Below are 13240 nucleotides of genomic sequence, written 5' to 3'. Positions count from 1 at the left end.
ACAGGAATGCATATGAAGCTGATAGATACTGTGCGGCGTTCATTAACAAGATTCTGTTTACCAATGATGATAAGCATTGCACGCGTTCACATTTTCGCCCGGTGCTCAATGCATTTTTTTTTTTTTTTTTCCTCCAGAGCAAGTTTCTGCTGCAACGACTCCCCCCAGCAGCTCCGTGGACCGAGAGGAGGGAACAGGGACACTAAACACACATCCTTTCCTGTAAACATACCGCGGGGAGCAAGCGGAAAGTTGGGCTAGAAAGACAAAAGGATTGCATATTTTACCATCACGGTGGAGAGGACTCGTTGCGTTCCCCACCCCTCCGCACCCGCCTCCCACCGTCGCCCTCGGATCTCCCCTGCCCCCTCCCTGCACCCCGTCTTCCCCCCGGAGCTGTGCAGCCAGAGCTCCTTAGCGTGCACAGAAACGCAGTCCCCGCAAGGCACAGGCTCGTGCAACGCCAAGGCGCTCAGTTCCCGCAGGCCTGGAGGCCAGTGCAGCTTCAATTCCCATGACGCCCACGCAGATCATGAGCCTGGATCCGGTCGCCGGGCCTTGGCAGCTGACCCCGGCGGGAGCCCAGCCCAGAGGGCCGCCCCGCACTTCTCGGGGAGTTGATATGCAAAACAGTTACGTCACTGGCGGGGGCGGGCGCTCCCGGTTGAGTGGCAGCCGCTCGGGCTTAGGGAGGAGGCGCGAGAATCAGCCCGGTTCAGTGGCTGAGACGCGCTGGAGGCGAGCGGAGCTGGTGCTGTCCGGGAGCTGTGGGTGCTGACCCGGGACGGCGGCCGACCGGCGCTCCGGCACCTCCAGGCAACGGCCTGTGCACCCTGTGTCCTGCGGGACCCGCTTCCCCCGCAGGACTCGTATCAACTTAACAAAGGAGTGTGGCATCGCACCTGGGAGAGTCTTCTGCTGGTCACCTGGGCGCCCATTCAGGCGTGACTTTGGAAATTTCCATAGTTTGAGACCAAACTAGTTTGCTCTTTTCCCAGCAAAGACGATCTTTTTAGTTGTGTGTTTTGTTTTTCAAACTGTGATTTTTCTATCCACACCCTGTAGGAATCTTTCTGGGGGACTTTTCTGACTGTTAAAAGAAGGTAAGAAAAAGAATATTGTTATATATGATTTAAAGTGTGGAAGCAATGCCAACTGCCATGCAAAAATCTTAAGACGAGTTATGCTTATTTTTATAATTTGAAACAGGACTTTTGGCAATGCTTGCAATAGTTATTTTACTAAATGCTGTTATTATTATTACGAGAGCATCTTTTGGTGATTATGCTTTGAATTCTAAAGGGAAGTTGAAGGCTTCGCTTTTTTGTGAAGTGTCATCATGCCATATCATGCTTTATAAATATAAATATTTGTAAAGCAACACTCGCAGGATGGCTCAAGGGACAGGAATCATTCAGTGCAACCCCCAAATATGTTAGCAATTGGCATTAAATAAATCAACCAACAAGTTGCTTAAAAATAATAAAATCTGGGGGGAAAAAAAACACGTCTGAATGGTTTAATCTCTGGTTAACATAACCTCCGGCATCTAAAGCATAGACTGCGAAGTGCGGGTCTGTTTTCACACGCGCGGTGGGGTGATAGGGGTAGCGGCGTTTGTATCACGCCGGCTTCATTTAGAGGTGCTGACATGCATCGATTCAAATAAAACTTGTGAAACTCAGTCTCTGAGAAGGTCATGTGCATTTCCAAGTTGGGGGCCGCTTGTTCTGCCGTTGACTAGTTAATGCCATCCCCTCCCTGCCCCCTCAGGTTAGAGGGGCACGTAAATGGAAGCTCTGATTTAACAGTACAGTATTAGCTTGTATTCGAGTCGCTGCTGCTGTTGGTAATTGAACGGAAGTGGGAAGCGTGGGTGAGAAATTGTCTCGCTATTTCAGCAATGTTGAACCTCTTGCATGCTTTACAGAGAGCCTTTCTCTACTTAGGGGATTTTCTTTTGAAGCTGTGTTCCTTTTGTCAATTGGCAGTGTGCTCTGAGTGTGTATGGAGAAAGAATTCAGTAAAAAACAACAACAACAAAAAAAAAAAAAACCACTGAACAGCCTTCTCTTAGTGAGCAATTATTAAATGTTAGAAGTTAGCTGAGGCTCCTGGTATTTGTTATTACTTATTCATGACTTTTTTTGACAGGAGTGATGATTTGTCTGATAAATAGAATTATGGTCTTTCATTTAGCCTACTGATTATTCGGTGACATTAGATTAAGTATAAATAATGGCTGGAAAAACATAGGGTGGGGAGTGAAACTTTGCTTTATATTCCAGGGAGAGAGCTCAGATTGCAACTAGACATCTACATCTGTCTAAAAACTGTATTAGCTATATTATGGGTAAAATGTAAAGCTATTTCATATGGAATAAGTATTGTTCAACAGACCAGGGCTATGCTTTTCAGCAATTAATTAGTACTTAAATTAAGATTAAATATTTACATATTTTATATTACAAAATATTATATTGTAGTTGCACTGAGTTACTAGGATAAGCTTTATCTTTAGATTTTATGATTTAAAATAATGTCCACTTGGGTAGAGATTTTTCATTTTATTTACAATACAGCCCTAATACCTGAGCCTGGTTGTTAAAAGAAATGGATATTTTTATGAACATAGAGGTCAAACGTGAATCTTTCTAAGTTGTTCCATGTTTTACCTGAGGTAGATGTCCTCTTTAGGATTCTTGTTAGTCATGTGATCTTATGTTAAATAGTCATATAAATTTTTAAAGGCTGAGGAGGGAAAGGGGCAAAGAAGGATATAAGAAACATTGGGTGAGGAAGTTCATACTGAACAGCCTCCTTCAAATGTATGTAGAATCATTTTTCAACTCTATACAATTTGAAATTTTCTTTTTAAACTAATTATATTGTTGTACACATTCAGACTGTGAAATTTCAAACAAATAGAATTATGGCTTCTCTCAACTTCAACTTTATTCAATTTTTATTTTTCTTATCTTAAAACATTAATGAATACTTTAAATTTTACAACTTACTTAAAAGGTAGTATCTTATATAAACACTATATTCTCCCAAATACATATGAGTAGCTTACAGACTTCTTTTTGCACAAAGTTTTCCAAAATGTATGCCTTGTTCTGGTATAAACAGTTACCTTGAACTACCATTGTCTGGAATGTTTGCTGCTGAAGTTTAATATTGTCACAGTTAGATGGATAAACACTAAAATCAAAATATGCCACTGACGGTAATGAAACAAGTCAAAGTTAGATGCAATGAAATTGCAAATTTGAAATACCAGAGGCATTTCCTCTGATTTACGGACACACTTAGCTTTTTAAAACTTTGTTCTAAACTAAAATAAAATAAGGTTTCCATTAAAAGCCCAAACTTACCATTTAAGATACGCTATTTGGATACGGAATGAGATTCCCGTTCTAAACTAATAAACTTGCCAACTTTGAAAACAACTGTGAAAGATATTCAAATGTGGTAGCCCTTCATTCATTCTTTTCTCCACTTCTCCGAAAAGTTGACCATACTTTGAAGTTATATGTCGTTCATGTGAACGGCAAAGGAATATTCAATGCCACGACACTGGACCGCTTGCTAAAGAATTCATTCATTACAGAGACAATGCAATTGTATACAGCACTGTTAGCTACCAGGTAAGGTACTTTGACAAAATGTATAGAAAATTACTGTAATAATTTAACTATATATTATATGTCACACTCAAGTTGTTGTATTTATTAATAGCAATTTCTTAAGGCACATTGATAAAACATATTTTTTTTTAAATGAAGCTACCTAGATAGCTATCTTTTCGTTTTCTTTAGATGAATTTCCATATATGTTTTGTGAGATTTAAGATAAGGTGAAATAATTTGGATTTTCTGTTATCAAGGCTATATATTGTCTTATTTTTATTTTTCCTTTTTCTACTTACTTACATCTGAAATAGAGAAATAGAACAGATAATGATAAATCTGAAATATGCTAAAAAAATTAAGCAAATCTTGAATTAAAAAAAAAACGAAGTGAGATTTAAGAGTTTATGTGCACTAAAAGTTTACTGAGAATTCTCTTTGAAAAATGGCCATTTTTCATAATGTTCGGGGCTCACTTATTGACATCAAAAGACCTGAATAGTATGTTCTCATTAATCTTTCACATTTACCCAGAATTGGCATACTACCTCTAGTGGTTTTTGTTCCTTCATACATTAGAAAGTTCTAAAGATGCTTGTGAGCCAATAGGCTAGGAAAAACAAAAAAAGGTCCTGTTGTCAGCGTCATTGTAGCAGCCATGTGAGCAACTACCCCTTACCAAACACACTTAATCAGGTCCTGCTCCAACACCTGCAATGTCCCTTAGGCATACTCTACTTAAGGTGCTCTGAAGGAGCCCTGGTGGAAAATCTTAATTTTCCAATTAAATATGTTACCACACAACGCACAATTGGTCCCTTTGTGCTGCAAATCACCTTGGTGTTAAGGAAGTTAGTATTAGTATAATGGATGAGACAGTGTTTTGAGAAACTCAAGAGGTCCAATGAGTCGTAATATCGCTTCTCCAAAAGAGAAAGAATTAACCAATAGTTAATACTTGATATAATGAGAGTAGTGTTTTTGAGTGTGTGTTGGTTATATACATGTGTGTGTGTATACTTATACACCCATATATATACACACATATATTTATATATATAGACACATATATAAGTATATACGTATATGTATATTATATATATACATATATATGCATACATATATAATAATATATACACATATATATGCATACATAAACATATACATGCCTAATGTCCTTTTGGGCAATGTCCAACCGCATACATGCCTGTGGTCCAGAGCGCCATTCCAGGGGATGCCCACCACCCCACTCGGCAGTAAGCCTGTTCTACTGCCCCCCACCTGTGGAACAAGCACCCTTCCCGCTGGGAGAAGTGGGCACCCAATCCTGCTCTGGAACGCCCAAGGTCCGCAGGCATCATGGGGTCCAGCCAGGGCGGAGGCGCCAGGTCACTGAGACAGCTCCCCTCCTGCCCTGGCCCAAGCCCTGAGCCTCCCAGCCCTGAGCCTCCCAGCGTTGACCTTCACCGGGTAGAGCGCTCACCTGAGGGGGCCTGCTGCCGGAGCTGCCTGGGCCACAGGCCACAGAGCAGCCCCCTCCCACCCAAGTGTTTAGACAATGTCCAAATCACATAACATCCTGTTTCACAGAACTTGTCGTGGACACGAAGCTACACATGACTGTATACACATATATGTGTATAGTATTTTTGGTAGGTAGATTCTTCTCTACAATACGTATATATGTATATATACAATATATGTAATATATGATATTTTTGCTAGATTTTCTCTGTGATAAGAACACAATGGCAATGATCTGGAACATGCAAGTTCTCGAAGTATTACTTAATACAAAAATAATTCACATGCGCTGAAATATAATATATGTAATTTTTAGTGGAAAATGTGTCTTCTAGTTATCATTGTTTTATTTAGGCTAGTATACTTAAACACACACCAGTTTTTTGGCATGAAAATGTAATTCAGAATCTCTTATGCTGATTGGCAAGGGAAGGGGTAATTTAAAATGAAAATTTGCCAAGAATAAGTCACAAAATGGATGTGTGCATAATCAAGAGTTTACAGTACTACACTGACTCTGAGAAAATGTGAATTCTGATAAAGGGACTGAATTCTACTCTGTATAAAAGGGATATGCCACTTCACATCCCAGCCATCGGAGGGTACTAAGCTACACCCTTCTAAGGTACAGAGGCTGGATATCGTTTCTACATACGATATTTTTGTTCCTTGGGTATCAATCGTCCCACGCATAGATGTGATGAACTATGGGACGAGAAGCAGCTTAACACTGAACTTTCTTGCTTTAGAATCAAGTAATTAATATTAATTTAAAGTGGCTTTTGGTGTTGCATTATGTAAATCTCAAAAGCAAAGTGGTTGCTTAGTGAGTTCATTTGCATGTCAGTACAGAGAATATTATTCCAACTCATAACTAGTTCATAGCGCTGCTAGCAATTCTAAAGCACAATCCAAAAGATTAGAAAGTACTTTTTTCTCTGAGTTTTATTTAAATATGTTTACTGCAATTGACAGTTAAAAGAAACTTCCTTTAATGACATATTTTCTCTGTGCCAGTAGCACCAAGGTAAAAATTAAAACATATATTGAGTAGCAATTAAAGCATACAAGCCTGAGTTATATTCCCCAAGGATGATGATGAAATGGGAATAATTTACGTTTCATGGTTGGAAGACTTCCATCAAACTCATTCGACAGTGTTTTAATGACCAGCAAGGCCTTATTTCCTCTAATTCCTAAAACCCTAAAAGTAGAGGTCATTACTCACATGAGACAATTGCCTACATGCCCACTGGAGTTATGTGTCCCTCCTTCTCAAAGCCACAGCAATTGCTGTGACCCTGGTGTCACTCAGACTCAGAAATGCCACAATTAGGATTAAGGAATTGGGTCCGTTCGTTTTTCTAAAGACAGCCAGTGAGTTGCTAGTAGTAAAAACGTTTGCTGCCTCGTAATAGAGTCCCTATTGATATTGGAGCATTAAGTCTTTGAGCCGGGAGTGGCTTGTTAATCTGGGAAGAAGAACGAGACAGAAATAGATACCATTCAAAGAATTTATAATGGTAAATATGTATGTTATAATATTAAATCACTATATTCATATTAAATCATTTAATATTGACATAAACATGTGGACTAAGATATTATCTTCATTTTAGGTATGAAAAAGCAGAAAATCAGGTAAAACAAAAACAAAAACTCCATCCGTCCACCCCATGATCACACAATAGGAACAGGTAGATTATGCAATCAAACTAAGTTCACCTCTCTTGCTGCTCCTGAGCCCTCGTAGCATCTCTGTGTAGTTCAAATATTCAATTGGTGTGTCTTGTTCAAAACTAGACTGTCTATGAAACTCTCTTTTTGAATGTGGATGTTACTTACCATTTCTCTCAAGTCATTTTCCTAATTATTAAGTCATATTGAAATGATTTCACAGCATATGCTCTTTAACATACGTATTTTAGAATGTACCATTCCAAAAGCCTTAATATATTTTCTCTTTAATCAATGTTATAAAGATGAAATTAGGTTATTTGAATTTATTTAAAAAAAAAAAAGCAGCCACCAAATCTCTCTGACTCATGGTGACCTCATGGATGTCAGAGTAGAACTGTGTGCCACTGGATTTTCAAAGGCTGATTTTTTGGAAGCAGATTGCGAAGCCTTTCTTCCAAAGTGTCTCTGTGTGGTCTCAAACCTCCAGTCTTTCCCGTTTGCATCACCCAGGGACTCCATTTGATCTCATAGACTATTCAGAATACATATTAGTAGTTAACTAGTGTGAAGATTCAAATGGGAGTAGCAGCTGAATTGCTTCAAGGTGGGCTGTACTTCACCATATACTTGCATTTGAATTTGGCATCCAGTAGAACGTTTTAGAGAATGAGAACTTGAAAAGAATATTTCAGTTATATTACAAACAAAATTCACTGAATGGAACACGTTAGGAAGTAGCGTTGAAGCACAGTATCAAAATATTTTATTGTTCTTTTGTTTTATTTTGTTCTGTTCCCCTCTCATGGAACTTTTAGTACGTTGTTACGTGCCTTCAGGTAGGTTCCTACTTATAGCGTCCCCATGACCAACAGAAAGAAACACTGCCTGTTCCTGGGCCACCCTCACAATGGTCGTTATGCTTGAGTCCATTATTACAGACACTGTGTCAATCCGTTTATCAAGGGTCTTCTTCTTTGTTGCTGACCCTCTATTTTCCAAGCATTACCTCCTTCTGCAGGAACTGTCCCTCATGATAACATGTTTGATATGAGACAAAGTCTCGCCATCCTCACTTCTAAGAAGGATTCTGGCTGTACTCTTTCCAGTACAGATATTTTTTGTTCTTCTGGCAGTCTATGGTATATTCAATATTCTTTGCCAACACCATAATTCAAAGGCATCAATTGAAGCTTTCATTGTAGAATGTTTTATTCAGCAATATATACAACTTACTCCTTAAACTTACATTAAATTTTCTTGTCTGTTGAGAACTAAATTAACTATCCCTGTAGTGACTCTATTCTGAGAGAAAAATAAATCAGAATGTATTTGCCCGTAATAGCAACCATATGCATTTTATAAGGAAGGGAGAGATTTAGACTTTGAATCCTCTTTATCTTCATCATTGTGTTTTTGCAATCAGATATTGCATGTGGAGAAATGGGAGCATGGAAAGCCTCAACTTTAAACATTTTCTGTGTTTTCCAAAATTATAAAACCACTAATATATTTTGCAACTGATAACAATACCTGGGAAAACCAAGACTCCTAATCACCTCCACGTCTTCCTCGGACCTCCAGTTCCTCCTTGGATTGAGAGGCATCATAGTGTGGTGGGTAACAGCATGGTTTCTACTGCCCTCCTGGGAGCGAGTACCCTGCTCAGCCACTTCCTACCATCTTTGCTTTGGTTCCTTCAAGTGTAAAATGGGGATGATAATTGTAGTGGCTCAGTTAGTGATGTTGCAATGATTAAATGTACGTACTTTAACAAGGCCTGGAATATAGTGGGAACATAGTAAGTCCCTGGGTGGGACCTACTAATGGAAAGATTGGTGGTTCAAACCCAGCCAGCAGCACTGTAGAAGAAAGTCCTGGTGATCAGCTTCCATAAAGATTCCAGCCAAGAAAGCTACACAGAGCTCAGTTCTACTGTAACATGTGAGATCACCATGAGTCAGAATCAACTTGATGGCAACGGATTTGGTTTCGGGTTTGGCTCCTAGTGAATGTTAATATAAGGGTTATTATTATATTCATGAATCAACTGAGAAAATTATTTTAAGTCTCCATTTTTTAAAAAATTGTTCCCAATAATCAGTAATTCGTTTATTCAACAGTTGCATTTAATGCATTCTGTATGCCATTATTGAAATAACCACTTCAAAAATTAAGAAGTAAGAAGTTGAGAGCTTTGAGGTGAGTTTAGGGTGTAAGCAATAAACCATAGAATGAGCCAGAATGACGTAAGTGCATAACACAGGCACAAACCATCTCCTGCAATGTTGTGAAAAAAAAGTAGTGATTTTTTTTTGACAAAGAGCAAGAGAGAAGACTTCAGAATAAAGAGAAATTTGAGATTAATTGAAAGGATACGTAGACTCTCCACAGTTTGGTAACAGGGATAAGGGCGTTCGGGTTTGCAGAACAAAACAAAAACAAAAAGAAGGAAATAAATAAAGAAATAAAATACAAAGTCCTGGAATGTTGCAGGAAAGTGAATTTCCAGTCTGTTTTGAGGGTGTGCAGAGGGAGACGTAATGTGAGATATGTCTTTGTTTGTTTGTTTGTTTCTCCAGTCTCTGTCAGACCCCGAAGTCTGGTCTTTATTTATTTATTGTACTTTAGATGAAGGTTTACAAAACAAACTTGTTTCTCATTAAACAGTTAGTACACATATTGTTTTATGACATTTGTGAACAACCCCACGACATGTCAACACTCTCCCTTCTCTAACTTGGGTTCCCTATTACCAGCTTTCCTGTCCCCTCCTGCCTTCTTTTCCTTGCCCCTGGGCTAGTGTGCCCCTTTAGTCTCTTTTTGTGTTACGGGCCTGTCCAGTCTTTGAAGGGTGAACCTCCGGAGTTACTTCAGTACTGAGTTAAAAGGGTGTCTGGGGCCATACTCTCAGGATTTCTCTGGTCTCTGTCACACCGGTAATCTGGTCTTTTTTGTGAGTTAGAATTCTGTTATAAATTTTTCTCCAGCTCTGTCCAGGACCCTCTATTGTGATCCCTGTCAGAGCAGTCAGTGGTGGTAGCCTGGCGCCATCTAGCTGTACTGGACTCAGTTTGGTGGAGGCTGTGGTAGTTGTGGTCCATTAGTCCTTTGGACTAATCTTTCCTTTGTAGCTTTAGTTTTCTTCATTCTTCATTGCTCCCAAAGATGTGAGACCAGTGCAGTATCTTAGATGGCCACTCACAGGCTTTTAAGACCCCAGGCACTGCTCACCAAGGTAGAATGTAGAAAATTTTCTTTATAAACTATGTTTTGCCAATTGAGCTAGATGTTCTCCAAGACCACGGTCCCCGCAACCCTCAGCCCAGCAATTTGGTCACTCAGGGAGTTTGGATGTGTCTAACGAGCTTCCATGACCTTGCCTTGGACAAGTTTTGCTGGCTTCCCCAGTATTGTGTACTGTCTTACCCTTCACCAAAGTTACCACTTATCTATTGTCTATTTAGTGTTTCTCCACCTCCATCCCTTCCCTCCCTCGTAACCACCAAAGATTGTTTCTTTCTGTGTGTAAACATTTTCATGAGTTTTTACAGTAGTGGTCTTATACAATATTTGTCCTTTTGTGACTGACTATTTTCACTCAGCATAATTCCCTCCAGATTCATCCATGTTATGAGATGCTTTGCAGATTCAACATTATTCCTTAGCACTGTGTTATACTCCATTGTGTGTCTGTACCATAGTTTGTTCATCCATTCATCTGTTGATGGGCATCTAGGTTGTTTCCATCTTTTTGCTATTGTAAACAATGCTGCAATGAACATGGGTGTGCATGTGTCTATTTGTGTGACAACTCTTAGTTCTCTAGGATATATTCCTAGGAGTAGGATTGCTGGATTGTACGGTATTTCTATTTCTAGCTTTCTAAGCAAGCGCCATACTGTTTTTCCAAAATGGTTGTATCATATTGCATTCCCACCAACAGTGCATAAGAGTTCCAATCTCCCCACAGCCAGTAATGCCGGAATGAGATGGAATCTCATTGTGGTTTTGATTTGCATTTCTCTAATGGCTAGTGATCTCAAGCATTTCCTCATGGGTCTGTTGGCTGCTTTAATGTCATCTTTGGTAAAGTGTCTGCTTATTTCTTTTGCCCGTTTATTAATTGGATTATTTGTCTTTTTGTTGTAGAGGTGTTGGATTTTCCTACAGATTTTAGAGATTAGATCTTTGATTTGTAATAGCCAAAAATTTTTTTCCCCAGTCTATACGTTCTCTTTCTACTCTTTTGGTGAAGTCTTTTGAAGAGCATAAGTGTTTAATTTTTAGAAGATCCCAGTTATCTAGTTTACCTTCTGGAGTTTGTGTGTCATTGGTTATGATTTGTATCCTGTTAATGCCCTGTGTAGGGCCTCTAGCATTGATCATATTTTTTTTACTATGAACTTTATAGTTTGTGGCTTTATATTTAGGTCTTTAATCCATTTTGAATTAGTTTTTGTGTATAGTGTGAGGTCTGGGTCCTGTATCATTTTTTTGCAGATAGACATCCAGTTTTGCCGACACCATTTGTTAAAAAGACTGTCTTTCCCCATTTGATGGACTTGGCCCTTGTTGAAGATCAGATGACCGTGGGTGGGTGGATTTACATCTGGGTTCTCAATTTCTGTTCCGTTGGTCAATGTATCTGTCATTGTACCAGGACTAGGCTGTTTTGACTACTGTAGCTATATATTAGGTCCTGAGTTCAGGTAGTGCAAGTCCTGCTTTATTCTTCTTCTTCAGTAGTGCTTTACTTATCCAGGACCTCTTCCCTTTCCATATAAAGTTAATGATTAGTTTTTCCATGTCTTTAAAGAATATTGTTAGTATTTGGATCAAGATTGCATTGTATTTGTAAATTGCTTTGGGTAGAATTGACATTTTCACAATGTTGACTCTACCTATCCATGAGCATAGTATGCTTTTCCATTTATGTAGATCTCTTTTGTTTTCTTGCAGTAGTGTTTTGGAGTTTTATTTGTATAGGTCTTTTACATCCCTGGTTAGATTTATTCTTAAGTATTTTATTTTTTTTTAGGGGCTATTATAAATGGTATTGTTATCTTGATTTCCTTTTCATCATTCTCTTTATTGGTGTATAGGAATCCAACTGATTTTGTTATATTTAGTTTTATATGTAGTTTTCTCATTGAGTCTTTTGGGTTTTCCATGTATAATATTATATCGTTCTCAAACAGTGACAGTTTTACTTCTTCATTACCAATTTGGATGAGCTTTATTTATTTTTCTTGGCTTATTGCTCTAGCTAGGACTTCCAGAACAATGTTAAGTAGGAGTGGTGATAAAGGACATCCTTGTCTTCTTCCTGATCTCAAGGGGAATGTTTTCAGCTGCTCTTCATTTTTTTTAATTTCTTTATTTTTTTCCCATACAGAAATTTATACATACATTGTTATGTGACTCTAACTGCTCTCCCCATACTGAAACAGCACACTCCCCCTTACTAACCCCGATTCCCCATGTACATTCAACCAGCTCCTAACCCTCTCTGACTTCCCATCTCACCTCCGGACAGAAGTCTTTTGTATCTACTTGAGCTAAGAGGCACACTCCTCATGAGTATCACTTCATGTCCCATCCTTGTCTGAAGAGTTGGCCTAGGAAATTGTTTTAGTTCTGGGCTGATAGAGAATCCAGGGGCCATGCTTTCCAGGGTTTCTCCAGTCCCAGTCAGACCATTAAGTTTGGTCTTCTTACTAGAATTTGAGTTCTGCACCCCACCTTTCTCCTGCTCCCTCCTGGACTCTTTGTTGTGTTCCCTGTCAGGGCAGTCATTAGTGGTAGCCATGCACCATCTAGTTCTTCTGGTCTCAGGCTGATGAAGTCTCTGGTTTATGCAGCCCTTTCTGTTTCTTGGGCTAATACTTTCCTTGTGTCTTTGGTGTTCTTCATTCTGCTTTACTCCAGGTGTTTGGGACCAATAGATGCATCTTAGATGAACACTTGCAAGCTTTTAAGACCCCAGATGCCACTCACCAAAGTAGGATGCAGAACATTGTCTTAATAACTTTTTTTATGCCAATTGACCTAGATGTCCCCTGAAAGCTTGGTCCCCAGACCCCTACCCTGGTACTCTGTCTCAAAGTATTTGATTGTCTTGAGGAAACTTCTCAGCTTTGGTTTAGTCCAGTTGTGCTGACTTTCCCTGTAGTGTGTGCTGTCCTTCCCTTAACCTAAGATAATTCTTATCTACTATCTAGTTAGCAAACTACCCTCACCCTCCCTCCTCACCCTTGTAACCATACAAGAATGTTTTCTTCTGTGTTTAAACCTTTCCTTGATTTCTTATAATACTGGTCTTATACAATATTTGTCCTTCTGTGACTGACTAAATTCGCTCAGCATAATGACCTCCAGCTTCCTCCATGTTATAAGATGTTTCA

The 13240-nt window shown here is 39.1% G+C and overlaps 1 protein-coding gene across 1 annotated transcript in view; it reads left to right on the top strand.

The window, feature by feature from the left end:
* The first annotated feature begins 713 nt into the window (after nucleotides 1-713).
* FSTL5 (follistatin like 5) overlaps nucleotides 714-13240 on the top strand; it is a 903458-nt gene continuing 890931 nt past the window's right edge. The window contains exon 1 of the mRNA XM_004382055.1: nucleotides 714-1103. The gene's annotated coding sequence lies outside the window, so the exon portion shown is untranslated. The remainder of the gene's footprint in view (nucleotides 1104-13240) is intronic.

This window comes from Trichechus manatus, unplaced genomic scaffold, assembly GCF_000243295.1.
Source record: "Trichechus manatus latirostris isolate Lorelei unplaced genomic scaffold, TriManLat1.0 scaffold00089, whole genome shotgun sequence".
In the NCBI taxonomy this organism is placed as follows: domain Eukaryota; kingdom Metazoa; phylum Chordata; class Mammalia; order Sirenia; family Trichechidae; genus Trichechus; species Trichechus manatus.
This window is presented reverse-complemented; position numbering and strand designations above follow the sequence as displayed.